The sequence below is a fragment of the Mustela nivalis genome (genome assembly GCF_964662115.1).
Source record: "Mustela nivalis genome assembly, chromosome: 8".
NCBI classification, from domain to species: Eukaryota; Metazoa; Chordata; class Mammalia; order Carnivora; family Mustelidae; genus Mustela; species Mustela nivalis.
Window position 1 is genome coordinate 63644316 of NC_139027.1, and position 13621 is coordinate 63657936.

The following is a 13621-nucleotide window of genomic DNA, read 5'->3' on the forward strand; positions in this document are numbered from 1 at the left end:
CTGAAGGCAGATGTTTAACTGGCTGAACCACTCAGGTGCTCCTAAACTGATCCCTTAAAGCAGACTCTGCAGGGCTCATACTGATCCCTTTTTCACATTTGGCATCCGAGGATGGATTATCACTAGTCCAAAGTCAAACCACCAGTAAAAGGCAGAAACTCTTCAAATCACATCTCTGATTCTAAAGCCTAGACTCTTAGCCATTGTGTTAGGTAATGCTGTGTCTGGGAATTGCTTTTCTCTGTTGGGATGTTTTGTCAGAGTAAACATCATACATAACACTGTTCTGTGTGTGAAGAGATGTAATGCCCACTGTATGATAGTGGAGCCCTTTGTTGTATCACTACAGAAACTTTCAATTATTTGGAGCACAAAATGTTTTTAGTGGAGACTTGGATGGAAATTGATCTCCCAGAGAAGGCAAGACTGTCGCAACAGCAGAGCTACTTCATGTTGGTAGTTTGTTCCCTTCTGCCGTGACAAAGAGATAACCCATCTATTTCTTGCTAGGGGAAGCAATCTCAAGGAAATCTAAGTTTCTGAGATGAACCAGTTGAGGGAGATCATTTGTGGGTTATTTGGAATGGAGTATGAGGACTATCATAGGCATAGATTAATAACTTAGTAAATAGAATATTGAAGAATTATGTGTTGAGTAACTATGGTTATGCCAGATAAGATATACTTCTCAACATCAAAGAACTGATTCTATAGTTAAGGATAAAAAGCAGACTATGAAATAGTTCAAGTCCTTCACAAGATAGAATGTACTTACCCTAACCATCTAGAAAGTAAACTGAGAGGAGAGAGAAAACAGAGAGAGTCCTGGGACATGAAAGGTCGGGGGGAGACCTTGTAGAGTTGGACTTCAAGGTGGTTGAATAAAGCAGAAGACATTTGAAATGGAAAAATATATTAGTATAATTGGAAAATTTTTTAAGGCTTTTATTTTTAAGTACTCTCTACACCCAGTATGGGGCTCAAACTCACAACCCCGAGATTAAGAGTTGTGTGCTCTACCCACTGGGCTAGCCAGGCACCCAGAGTACAGTTTGGAATTTTGGAATCAGTATCCTTGCTCAGGCTGATGCTGGCATGTCATGGGTGGTTGGATTGCATTGGGCTAGACTGCAAAGACTTTGAAGGCTGAGATTGCACAGCTGAAACACCCTTGCAGTAAAGTATCCTCTTTTATTGTCTCGGGGAATCAGGCAAATTTGTCTGCCGAAATTACAGCTTGGAAATTTGACCTACTTAGGGCATTGCTTGGAGCATTGGAGTTTCAAACAAGCCCTTTGCTCTGAAGGAAGAATCTCTTGATACTTTCATTTTCTCAAGGATGAAAAGAAATTAAAAGTAACACATGTGAAGATTTTCCTTATGAGGCTAACTTGAAGTAGGAAACTTACCTCAAGAGAAAAATAGAAAGGTGAAAGTAATTTTCCAAATCTGAAATCTTTGGAGCAGTGTGTTGACAAGTTTGCTTTTTACCAAACTGGTGCACGAAAAATCTAGCATATCAGAGAGTGAAATTTGTGTGTAACAATCATTCACAGTAGAAAAGGCTTTTTTGGAAGATTCCTTTAAACTGAAATTCCTTTGTACATTTTAAATGTGCTTTGATGTTATCACCTACACGCAGACCAATAAACAAACAAAAACAAAAACAAACTTACCTGCAAACAAAAAGCTTGACTTACGAATAACTTTTAAGGAATTATATCAACCAATTCATAAAACAAGGCATGTAGTTATAGGTTGCTGCCACATTTTAGATGGAGTTAGGTAACAATCCAATGATTCTAAGGCATGACTGAATGCATGATTTTAGGAATGTCTTACATGCTCAGAAACACAAATTTCAGAAGAATTTAGTTGTTCTTGTAAAAACTCGGGTTTGAAATAACAGCGAGCATAATAACTGACAAATCTGTCCTCTAGGATGAGGTTCCGTAAGCCAGTCCATTTGGGGATCAACCTTTGGCTTCCATCATCTCATTTTGACTGAGTCTCTTTGTTGACCTCTCTGTTTTTCTGATTTCTCATTAAAGAAGGAATTCTTGTATCCTCGATCAGTGGTTCTCAAAGGGCAGTTCTCAGAAAAGCAGCATCAGCATGACATGAGAACTTGTTAGAAATGCAAATTCTTAGATCTCATCCCTGAACCACAAAGTCAGAAACCTGGGATGGGTCCAGCAGTCTGCGTTTTAACCCATGCTTCCGGTGATTCTGATCCATGCTGAGTTTGAGAACCACTGTCTAATTTTCTAAAATACATCATCTTATGCTTGCGCTTCAATACTTTTGGTTGAAATCAAAGGATGTTTTATTTCTGCACAAACAATTTCAAAGCCCTTCTCTTGCATCATTCTGTGTGCTTTGCATTTTCTCATCCTTATGATGACACCTGCTGTACCTTGCCTCTCTCCCCTTTCCCTCCTGCTTTATTTTCCGCCCAGCCATGCGGAGTGCTTCAAGTCACCTCAGCAGAACATGAGTGTAAGGATTTTCCTCTTTTTCTGATGGCAATTTGCCATTCAGGGAGTTAAAAAACAAACAAACAAACACAAAACCCCCCCCAAAAACCCAAAAATCTATTTTCTATATTTGAAGTAGTGTTCTAGGTAGGTCCGATTGTTTGAAATTTGCTCATCAGATAAGTGAAATGATATTTATATATCACTTGAAATAAAGATTTTTTTTAGTTAGCTAAAGACTGGTGAGTCTCACAATAATCTTTCTCAGTGATCATTTAATTTCAGTTGGCTTAAGATGCTATTTGTATTAAGTTAACAGGGTGCTAATTTAACAGAGGTTTATAGTCATTTGAAGCCATTTTCATTCATTAAGAAAAATATCTCTCTAGATTAGATTATCATAAGGGTTTGAATAGCAATAGGGATTCCTCTATGTAGGCCTGAGGATTTTCCAGATGAGTGCACACTCTGTTTCATTGCCCTCTGGAAAAATGAAGATTTTTTTTTTTTTTTTTTAAATAGAGAGCTGGGCACTGACAGTGGTACCCAGCTTTGCCTTTGCAAAACAAAAACAAAAACAAACATGTGGCACACATTCTGCACCAGATTCATATATTGTATCTATAATTTATTATGATTTGTAAAATTCTAGTACATAGTATACACGGTATAATTTCAATATCCTGATTTATAATTTTTAGAACATTTTGGACGTATCCAGCATCAAATTCTTTTTTTTTTGCTCTTGATATTAGTTTTTTAAAAATAGTGAAATGTCTGAAATGATGAAATAATGAAATGTCTGTAGCCCGACTGCATTTCATCCCAAAAGTACATGACAAAAAAACATGCATTTTCATTTGATTTCCCAAAGGCATAAGTTGCAGAAGACCTTAGAAGATTATTTAATTTATTTTGAAGAGACCTTCTGGTTAGTGTATAGAACATGGCCTTCACAAGTGTTTGATACACTCTCACCCCAGGAACCATTTCAAAGCAGTTGGAGACATGTGCCCTTGTTTTGTTCCATCCTGGGTTTTGTCTCCTCAGTTCTGAATTTCCTAGTTTCTTTAGTTCCTATGGATTTTACTCTCACGGCAATCTAAGCACTTGGAGAGAATTTACTCTTTAGCTACTTCATCAAGATTGGACAATAATCTTGATAAGCCTCTATTTGAAGTGATTCCAACCAGTTCAAACTTTAGAACAAATAAAGAGAAGGAGGAGGCCAAGAATAGGATAATGGACCAGTACTAGCTGGGCACAATGGACTTTTCCATACATTGAAGCTCTCCTACTCTATCATTTCCAAATCTTTCAGAGGAAAGGAATATAGGGTGATAAAATTCAAATTTGTGTAACTTACATTTTTGTGACAGAAGATATATTTGTGATTAATCATAGAACTTTAACTGTGTAATAAATCTGGCCACAGGTTTATATAAGTTGAATTACCATCAAGTAATCTTTCTTTAAAAAAAAAATCTTTCTTGCTTTAAATTTCAAAGTAAGAGCTCCTTCCCATGCATCAGGATGCTTAAATTGGTTGGGTTTCCTAAACACTTCTTTGTTGGACTGGTCATGCCTAAGAGAGAAGAATCTTGGCTTATCAGAAAGGTTGGGAGGTAGAGGTTACAGAGTTAAGATCCACAGGAGGATAATATATTGCTCCTTTTTCTTTGCAACAGTCTTAAGTTTTATATAATGTAAATCTATTTCTGAAATCCAGCAAAGTGTCATTAATATATGATGCTTCTAGCAACCTCTCTGACAATTGAGGGCAGAACAGTACATTCCCTTAAGGAAGTGAAAGCTTCTGAGTGTGTTTCTGACTTCCATGGAAATGTGCGTCAAAAGTTTCAGGAGTCTGAAGGGCCAAAATAATAGTTAAAATTAATCTGAATTCGAGGGTTATGAAAGACAAGCAAATGCTTCAAGTATTATGTAAGGCACAGAAATTAGGTTTAGATTGAACTCTTCTGCAAACTTTTATCAGCTTAATTCCTGGTTTACCAATTTAATGCTTACCCAGGTATTACCTACTGAGTAATCTGGTTTATGAACCAAAAATTGTCTCCATTTTGTGGGAGAATGGTAATTAAGTCATCTCTAATTCTGAAAGCCATTGTGAACAAAAAATCTTGAGAGATCAGGTAGACATTGCTCTGGTTTCTAGGATTAAAAAAAAGAATGGTTAAGAGCCCTTGTGTCAATAGACCTGGGTTCAAATGAGTACTTTCTAACTGTATAACTGTGATTGGATTTAACTTGAATATATGTCTTTTTCTTTTTACTTCGTATACTGATAGAATAGGAAGGGCCTGCACAACTACGGCTCATGGACCGAATCCAGTTTACCTCCTTTTTTTGCAAATAAAGTTTTATTGGGACTCAGTTATGTTTATCAATACACATATTGTCTCTGGCTTCGTTCACACTACAAAGCAGAATTGAGTAGCTATTCCAGAGACCACAGGGGCTACAAAGTCCAAAGTATTACTACTTGGCCTTTCACAGAAAAAATTTGCTAACTCCTATCAAAGGCTGTAGTTTATTAATCTCATGATCCATTGTCTGCTTTTCTTGAGGTTTATGGGAACTGGAGAAAATGTAGTCTCATCAGGTAGAAAAAAAAATACTGCCTTGGTAGCTGAACGTGAATTCTCTTTACATTTCTATCACTTCTCTCTCTGTCAACTTGGAATGTCATGTCACTGCTCTGACTTTTGGTATCCTCATTTGTAACAAAAGGAAGTTAGTCTGCGTGGTTTCCAAGGTCTCTTTGTTTCTTTTTTCATTTCTTATCTTTCTATTAATTCAAATTATTCCTGGCTGCATTCACCGAGTACAGCTTTCCCTCACTGTTCCTGTCCAAATTCACTGCCTCCTCTGAGCTCTGTAACATTGGTACATAGTTATACATTGCATTGTAGTGCCTGTTTTAGTTATATGCTACTGTTATTTGTTTTTGCTTATTATGTCAAATTACAAGCTGATAGTAAAAACTGTATATTCTTCCTCTCCATATTCCTAACAGGTGTCTTTGAAGTGGACACTAAGTATTATCATTATTTTTGTATTATAGAACTTTCAGGACATATAAACAATTGCCCCACATGTTCTAAAAGGACCTGGATCTAGTGTTTTTAGGCTGACATAGACGTAGTTATGCTTTATTAGGGAAAGTCACTGAGTTGAGACAAATTAAATGGATAGAAACAGGATGTAGACTGACCTAGATGTTTGTCCCAAGAGAAGCAACTATAGGATGCAGTGAATTGGTTTTCCTGCCCAGGTAGAAAAGAATTATAGGAACAGTTATGGGATATGATAGATCTGTATTGGAGATCTAAAATTTATATCCCAATCCAGATTAAAATATATAATTCTCATTATATTGGGTATATTGGTGAAAGTGAAAATACTAGAGACTGTTTTATATACTCTAGTTTACAAATGGGAGCCAGTGTCTTAATGTGGGACTTTTCGTTGTTGTTGCTAATATTTATTGATTTTCTACAATGTGCTTCAGCATTTATTGAGAAAATACAAAAGATGCAGCCTTTTCATTCATCCCATGTGATAGGATGAAGATGGACAGTCATCCTCCCATATCTTCCCTCCTGGTTATTTGGTTTATAGTGATTGGGAAGATGTTTGGAATAATGTTTGAATAAGGTATACCTATGCAGTTGTTCTTACCTTACCTCTCATTGGTATTTAAAATAAGATCATTTTACAGCTACTGCAGTGTCTTTGTTCTCTGGCTTAGAGATTATGCCAGTTTAGTTAGTTGTTAGAAATAAGTATAGTTGGGGCACCTGGGTGGCTCAGTGGGTTAAGCCGCTGCCTTCGGCTCAGGTCATGATCTCAGGGTCCTGGGATCGAGTCCCGCATCGGGCTCTCTGCTCAGTGGGGAGCCTGCTTCCTCCTCTCTCTCTCTGCCTGCCTCTCTGCCTACTTGTGATCTCTCTCTGTCAAATAAATAAATAAAATCTTAAAAAAAAAAAAAAGAAAAGAAATAAGTATAGTTACTATGCAAAGACGTGATGGCTGAAACATTGCCATGGCAAGGTGGTAGTTATTTGAACTAGATCCAGCATTAAGAGGCAAGCTTATTCAGTGGGAAGCTTTGAAACAACATCACAGAGACTTCTCTCCTCTTCGTCGGTCTTCAGCGAGGACGTTAATGTAGTGAGAACTATGTACTCATATGTATGAGTATGCATATCCCTGTACCATACGCTTTTAGATTCAGTTAAAAAGAGAGAGAGAGAGACCCCTCAGACCAATGAGTAATTTCTAACTAGCATTTCAGCATGTTTAGAAAATACAGAAGAACACACAGAACCACTTATCATTTTCAAGAACATCAAGCATTGGCATAATTTGTTTACTTCACTGCCTCACAAATGATAAAACATGTTTTAAGAAGAAAAGGAATTTAGGATCACAGCAGATTCTGATTCAACAATGACCTGAAATACATACCAGAAATAGTCAAGGAAGACTACATTTTTACTTCATTTTTAATTATTTTGTTAGGTTCACACAAGTTTCTAGATATGGTAGAGGACATGTAGAAGAAATCGTCCCAGGCTTCCAAAAAGCTGGATTTATCTCTTGGTACATGAAAATAACACTGCAGAACATAGACTCATAAGACCCATTGCCATATCTATCCATCATTCAAAAGACAATTTGGATATCATTCAAAAGACAAGTATATGCGTGCGTGTGTGTGTGTGTGTGTGTTGTGTTTATTATAGCAGCACTTCCTAAGTTTTTCACTAAAATTACTTCTTTGTGGAAGAATTTCTGATTAAGTCTTTAAAACATTTCTTTAAAGTTTAAAGGAAGTTTCTATCTACAAATCTTATAATTATTAAAGAATGACAGAAAAAAAATAAAGAATGACAGAGCTTTTTTGGTTGGAAAATTTGGGGGTTAGGTGTCATTCCTTTTGGTTTAGAAGACTGAGGACAATATGGACTAAAATAAACTTGCTGTTCATTTGCATACTGGATTAAAAAAAAATCTTTGTCTAGAATTTAAGGATGCTAGGGATAATTATCTAGAATTTAGGGAAGCTGGGGGTAATTGAATTAATTGAACATTCAATTAAAAATCTCATGCCAGTTAGAAAATGTCTTAGCAATTATTCAAATAAGAATCTAAACCAGTTTATATGATATGACTGTGGTTGAATAGGACAAAGAAAAAGTGCAGAGAAAACAACATCTTATGACATAATATACCAACAACAGAATTAATTTCCCATTTGACTTCTGTAGATGGAGAATGGCAATTAAAATGGCAAAGTAAATACATAAATGTATCATTTATGAATAAGAGGACAGAGGTAGAGGGAGTTTAGGAATTATTGAGTAATATTTCATAAGACAGACAGAAATTCCGCCTTTGAGATGAAATGTGAAAAAATTTAGAGAACGCTCCTCTGAATCAAATTAATGATTATCCATTTTAGGATCAGAGATGAAATTCTGGGCAGATTGGAAGGACATACGTCCTTTGTCTTCTCCTTTTCTCTCTTCTACTCTGATCTCCCTTCATTTTCCCCATCATTTTGTGGTGATTGGATGAAGCTGGAGGAAGGAGTCTTGTCCTCCTGTCCTTCTCCAGCCAGCCACTGCCATCTCAGCCATGGTGAGTGACAGGACTCTCTTTTCCAATCTTTGGAGGAACCGCCCAGGCCCTGCCTATCATACCCGTGAAAATCAGTTTTCCGCCATCCATTCTTCAGCTGATGGAAAAACAAAATCATTGAGTCATAAAACTCCTCTGGATTTCAAATTCATCTTTGAGAAAAAGTAAACTGTTGTTCTTGGATGAGCCCCAGGGACTGCTGCTTAATTTCTCAGTTCATTTTCCCCTCTTAGCTTATGTATGTATACGGGTCCCTCTATAGTTCCCTTATGAAAATGTGCATTTTTAATACCACAAAAGCAAAAAAAAAAAAAAACCACTTTTTGTAAATATTCTTTCAGTAAAATTGCAATCAATGTAGTCAGAGCTAACAAGCAGATGGATGTATTTGAATGCCATTATCTTGTGTACAACGATATTATCTGTTTCATGAAAAATTCAGCAGTTTGGGCTGCTTTAGTGAAGGGAAGATGGAAGTAAAAAAATAGCAAGAAAAACATGATCAGACTCAGAATCCCTGAGGGGGTCCCATTGCATCATTTAGCAGGAGAATGAGCAATGCAGGAGGAACCGTGATGGTAGAGGCACTGTCTGTGCTCCGTATGGCATTCTTGGCTTCGGGTCCCACTCAAGCCCCACAGCTGTAGGTGGGAGCTCCTGGGCCTGCTAAAGCATCACACCGTGACATTTTTATCATCCGTCTAAGAGAAGAAAATAAATTTGCTAACAGAATAGAGCTGGCAGGCTCATACTACCTTGTCACATTCCAGACATCTCCTGGTCTGGCCTGAGCCAGAGCAAACCTACGTGTGGGCCAGGAAGCATGTGATGGACATGAAGTTGACTTAAATAGTCTGGGAGAAGAATGTGGGTTTTCTGACACAGGACTCTGTAGGTATGATGATGATGATGATGATGATGATGATGGGGATTTGATAAATGAAAATACATGGCCTGCCCTGGGGATGTGACCTCAGTTTCATTCTCTATAAGCCAAGGATATATTGACACGGGCAAAATGGCCTTGGAAGTTGTGCTCATTTTTTATGATAATGTACACAGGGAGGAAAAAGAATCCAAGCAAGCCCTACACATACACATGAAAATCTCAATGTTTCCTATCTCTTGATGTTTGAAATACAAATTCCTTAAGAGACGTCATACAAGGTGACATCTACTTATTTCTCCCAAATTAGCCTCTTTCTTTCTTTACTGAACATATCCTGTGCCTTAACTCATTTCCCCCCACCCATCTCTTTTGTCTGCCTTGGAATATCCTGTCCCAATATTCCAGACTCTGAGATTTTTGAAGCCCTATCCCTCTATAAAAGCATACTTCAAGTTTCATTATTTTAGTGAAGACTTCTTGGGTGACTATTTTCTTTCATGAATGTCTATTAAGTATGGTTTGTACCATGCATTTTCACAGAGCAAGCCTTTTCTTGGGTTGTTGTTCAGGATATCTTCCTGTTCCCAGTTGGACTAAGAGTCATTTGAGGTTAATCTTAGTGACTTCAACATCTAACAAGCTGCTGCTCTAAACACATTCAGCAGCCAGAGTGTAACACATTGATAGTACTGATCAAGAATGGTGTATTTCATGTTTTTGCAATTAAATTGAATGAATTATGGCATTGCATTATTGTAAAGAACACAAATTAATGTGATGTTAAGATCACAAGGTTTCATATAGTTTCCCTTCTCTTAGTAAGATTAATCTTTAAAAACGATTTTTGTTTATGTCTCTGGATTATTTCAGTAAAGAAAGGTTGTCATGTAAATTAAGGGTTTTTTTTTGTTTGTTTGTTTTTTCATGAAAAATGAAGTATGACTGTCAGTCCGATGCAGGTATCCTCAGAAAAAACTTTGCTTTAAGAAGCCAAACCATATATATGGCAAATACACACAGATAAACACATACACAAGCATATGACTATAACTTAGCATGTGATAATTAGAACAGTAATATTTAAATCCATTACTTCTACTGTAGTGATCCCAGGAGCATTGCACAAATGCAGTGGTTTGCTCTGGAGAAAATTGCTTCACATTGGATCTTGGAGGACTGAGGATATGTCTTGGAGATACAAGGGTGGGCTGGGGGAGTATTCATGACCTTTTCTAGTAGACAGATATTTCCAATATATAAATTCCACAGGCTTAATCTTCTTCTTGAACTCTTCTCTGTATTCCTTTTCCTGTGTCTTTTCTTTTTCCTTCCCAGTGTTGAGGTTTGCTCACCTTGATCCATCTCATTCTATCCCCTTTCCTTTTTTCATCTTCTGTTCCTCTCTTAGGCAGTAATGACCATAAAATTTCACTGGACACAGTTATTTAGCAGTTTTATTAAAATAATATGTAATTTTACAATCACTCTGCTGATGTTACATCATTTCCTTTTTATCTGCTACATTAAAATTATAGTGTCTTTCTATCGACATATTTCACTAGCAATGAAATTAGCGTGAATTTCTTTCATTCTAATATTAATAGTTTGAATGAAGTATGTTTTAATTTTTTACTTCTAAATGATGCATCAGGAGAAGGGATGAAACAAAGGATTTTTCTTTATGATGGAAAACGTGGCCATTTCTATTAAAAAATTTCTCTCTGCTATGAGGAATAAATGAAGTTGATAGATACTTCATAGAGATATGTTTTACAATTTGTAGGTGGACAAAAGTACTATATTTCAATTCATGTAAAAATCTAATAGAAATTATCTGAACAATAAAATTACAGAGAGTGGAGGGTTTTTTTTTTTTTTTTTTCCCTTTCTCTTGGTAGGATCTGTGTATGGAATTTATGTAAAATTCCAGCACATGGAAAACACTAGAAGACAAATCACTTTATTTTTTTTTAAAGATTTTATTTATTTATTTGATAGACAGAGATCACAAGTAGGCAGAGAGGCATGCAGGGAGAGAGAGAGAGAGAGGAAAGGAAGCAGGCTCCCTGTGGAGCAGAGAGCCTGATGCAGGACTCAATACCAGGATCCTGGGATCATGACCTGAGCCAAAGGCAGAGGCTTTAACTCACTGAGCCACCCAGGCACCCCAACAAATCACTTTAAACTATGTGAGTTAATGGGTTCTTTTATAAAGAAAGTGCTTATGTTATATTTATTGAGTATAGATAACTTGAATATAATAGAAAAAGTATCTCTGAGCAGATATGGGATATAAGGTATTTAATATTTTTTTTTTTCTGATTTACTCTCTTGTAAACATGTTAGGGACTATGTCTTTAAATTTGGCCTGGTGCATTTCATTGAGTACAGAGTACAAAATCTTGCAAAATATTCTTGGCTAGAGGTTGGAAACCTTTAGATTTAATGAGATTTATATTAAGAACCTAGGTCAGTTGTTGAAATGACAGTAGATGATGCCTGAGTATAGGTCTATAGAAATGTCATCATATTTGTCGGTGCAAATTTTAAAGAAATTTACTTTGGGGGTCAGTATAACTGGTGGTGAGATTGAGTTCTGAGAAAGCAGTGTCTGTGTTATACTTTCTATTGTTCTCAGGGCTCCAAATATAGGAGAAAACTTTATTAAATGCTGTTTTTAGGAGATGGGAGCTTTAAAGATAAAGATGAACTGCTCGCTCTCACTGTGAAATGTTACTTGTACTCTAAAATAATTGGAAGTAACTATTATTTTTTTTGAGAGTAACTTCAGATCTTGAATCAAGAATGTCATGTATGTATTTTAAATTATCTATTACTATATAGTAAGTTGAGGAGACTATATTAGCACTGACTTGTCATTCATTTTAGCTCTCAAAATGACAGCTTTCACTTGAACAACTTATAAGCATTGTTATTCTGCCTACCCCCACCATTATGAACACATTAAAATGCAAGATCGAAATATTGGTATCAGTTGAAAAAGCTGCCAGGTCTTTATAAATAAACTATCTTTTATGATAAAGTCAGAATTTATTCTTTGGAGCAAAACAATGTCAGGTATATATTCCTAATTTGGTCTGATTTCACTGTTTTCTAGAGGCTCGAGGAAGGTTAGAAAGGAAGTTATGGGATTAAAAAAATATTTAATCTAAGTTGTAAAGGAGCTTGGAACCACACCACGAGCATCATAATTAACTTTAATAATTATAAATGTAAATGCAGACAAGCCACAAGGTTTTAATGGTGTGCCACATGCTTCTGCTAATTATTTTAGAGTTTGGACACATTCAGTGCCAGCTAATTATAAACCCTGCTATGGAAATCATCTGTTTATATTAGACTTATTGATCTCTAGTGTTTAAGCAATATGAAAAGGGAAATCTACAATGCTGGACCATCTGCTTTGTATTCCTAATTGCTTTTAAGGAATCAAATATATAAATAGTCAGCTTTTTATATATTGGGCTTCAAACTCTTTCAAGAAACATATTGTGCAAACCCAAGTGAATAAAAAAAGAAAAGCCTATTTAGAATGTTGTTTCCTGGCTCCTTTCAAGGACCCTCAACTCCCATGCCCACAAAATGCCCTCCTCTGACCTTTTTGCAAAATTTTCAAAGCACCTTCATTTTTCCCAGATCTCACATACTGGTCAAGGTAGTGGAGACTTCAGATGGTCACCCTATTTTAATTATATCTTTTCTTTTTCTTCCTCAGAAGGAGCCCTTTTTCCAGTCTGTCCCCACCTCCTTATGGTCTTGAATATTTATTGCCATTTCACACTATGAGAAGATGGCAAGGAACAAATAAATGCCCAGGTGAATTGTTCTGTCTTGCAGGAGATATTTAACTTTATGGTAAATTAAATCTACTGGCATGTAGAGTTAATGCTGGTTAGTAAGACCCAACAGCATTACTTCTCATCACTAACATGCCTAGAGGTCAAGTCTGCTCTTAGGTGAGTTCTGTGATTCTCCATGGAAGTTGGGTTTTTTTTTTTTTTTTTTAAGATTTTATTTATTTGACAGAGAGATGTCACAAGTAGGCAGAGAGGCAGGCAGAGAGAGGAGGAAGCAGAGAGCCCGATGTGGGGGCTCGATCCCAGGACCGTGGGATCATGACCTGAGCTTAAGGCAGAGGCTTTAACCCACAGAGCCACCCAGGCGCCCCGGAAGTTGGGTTTTAAATGAAAAGAATTGACTTCTCAGAACAGAAGTGTTTGCTTCATCCATCATTGCCTGGATGGTTATTATTTTAGAGTGTGCCAATAACTGGCTTAAAAAAAATCTACATATTGGAAAAGCCTTCTAAAAAAATCCTTATTTGTCCCTTTGAGACACTCCTATTAAATCATAAAATTATTGGCTTAAAATAGTTCCTCCTATTGATTACTCCTATTAAACTAGTAGTTCCTGTTCCTAGTGTTCTACCACTCACATATCCCATCAACACTAGCAACTTAAGGTTAATAATGAATACATATTATGTATGTGTTATATGATTGCATGTAATAATTTCTATATAATTTCCTTCGGTCTGGGGCCCTTTATTAGCCTTTGTTAACAAGAT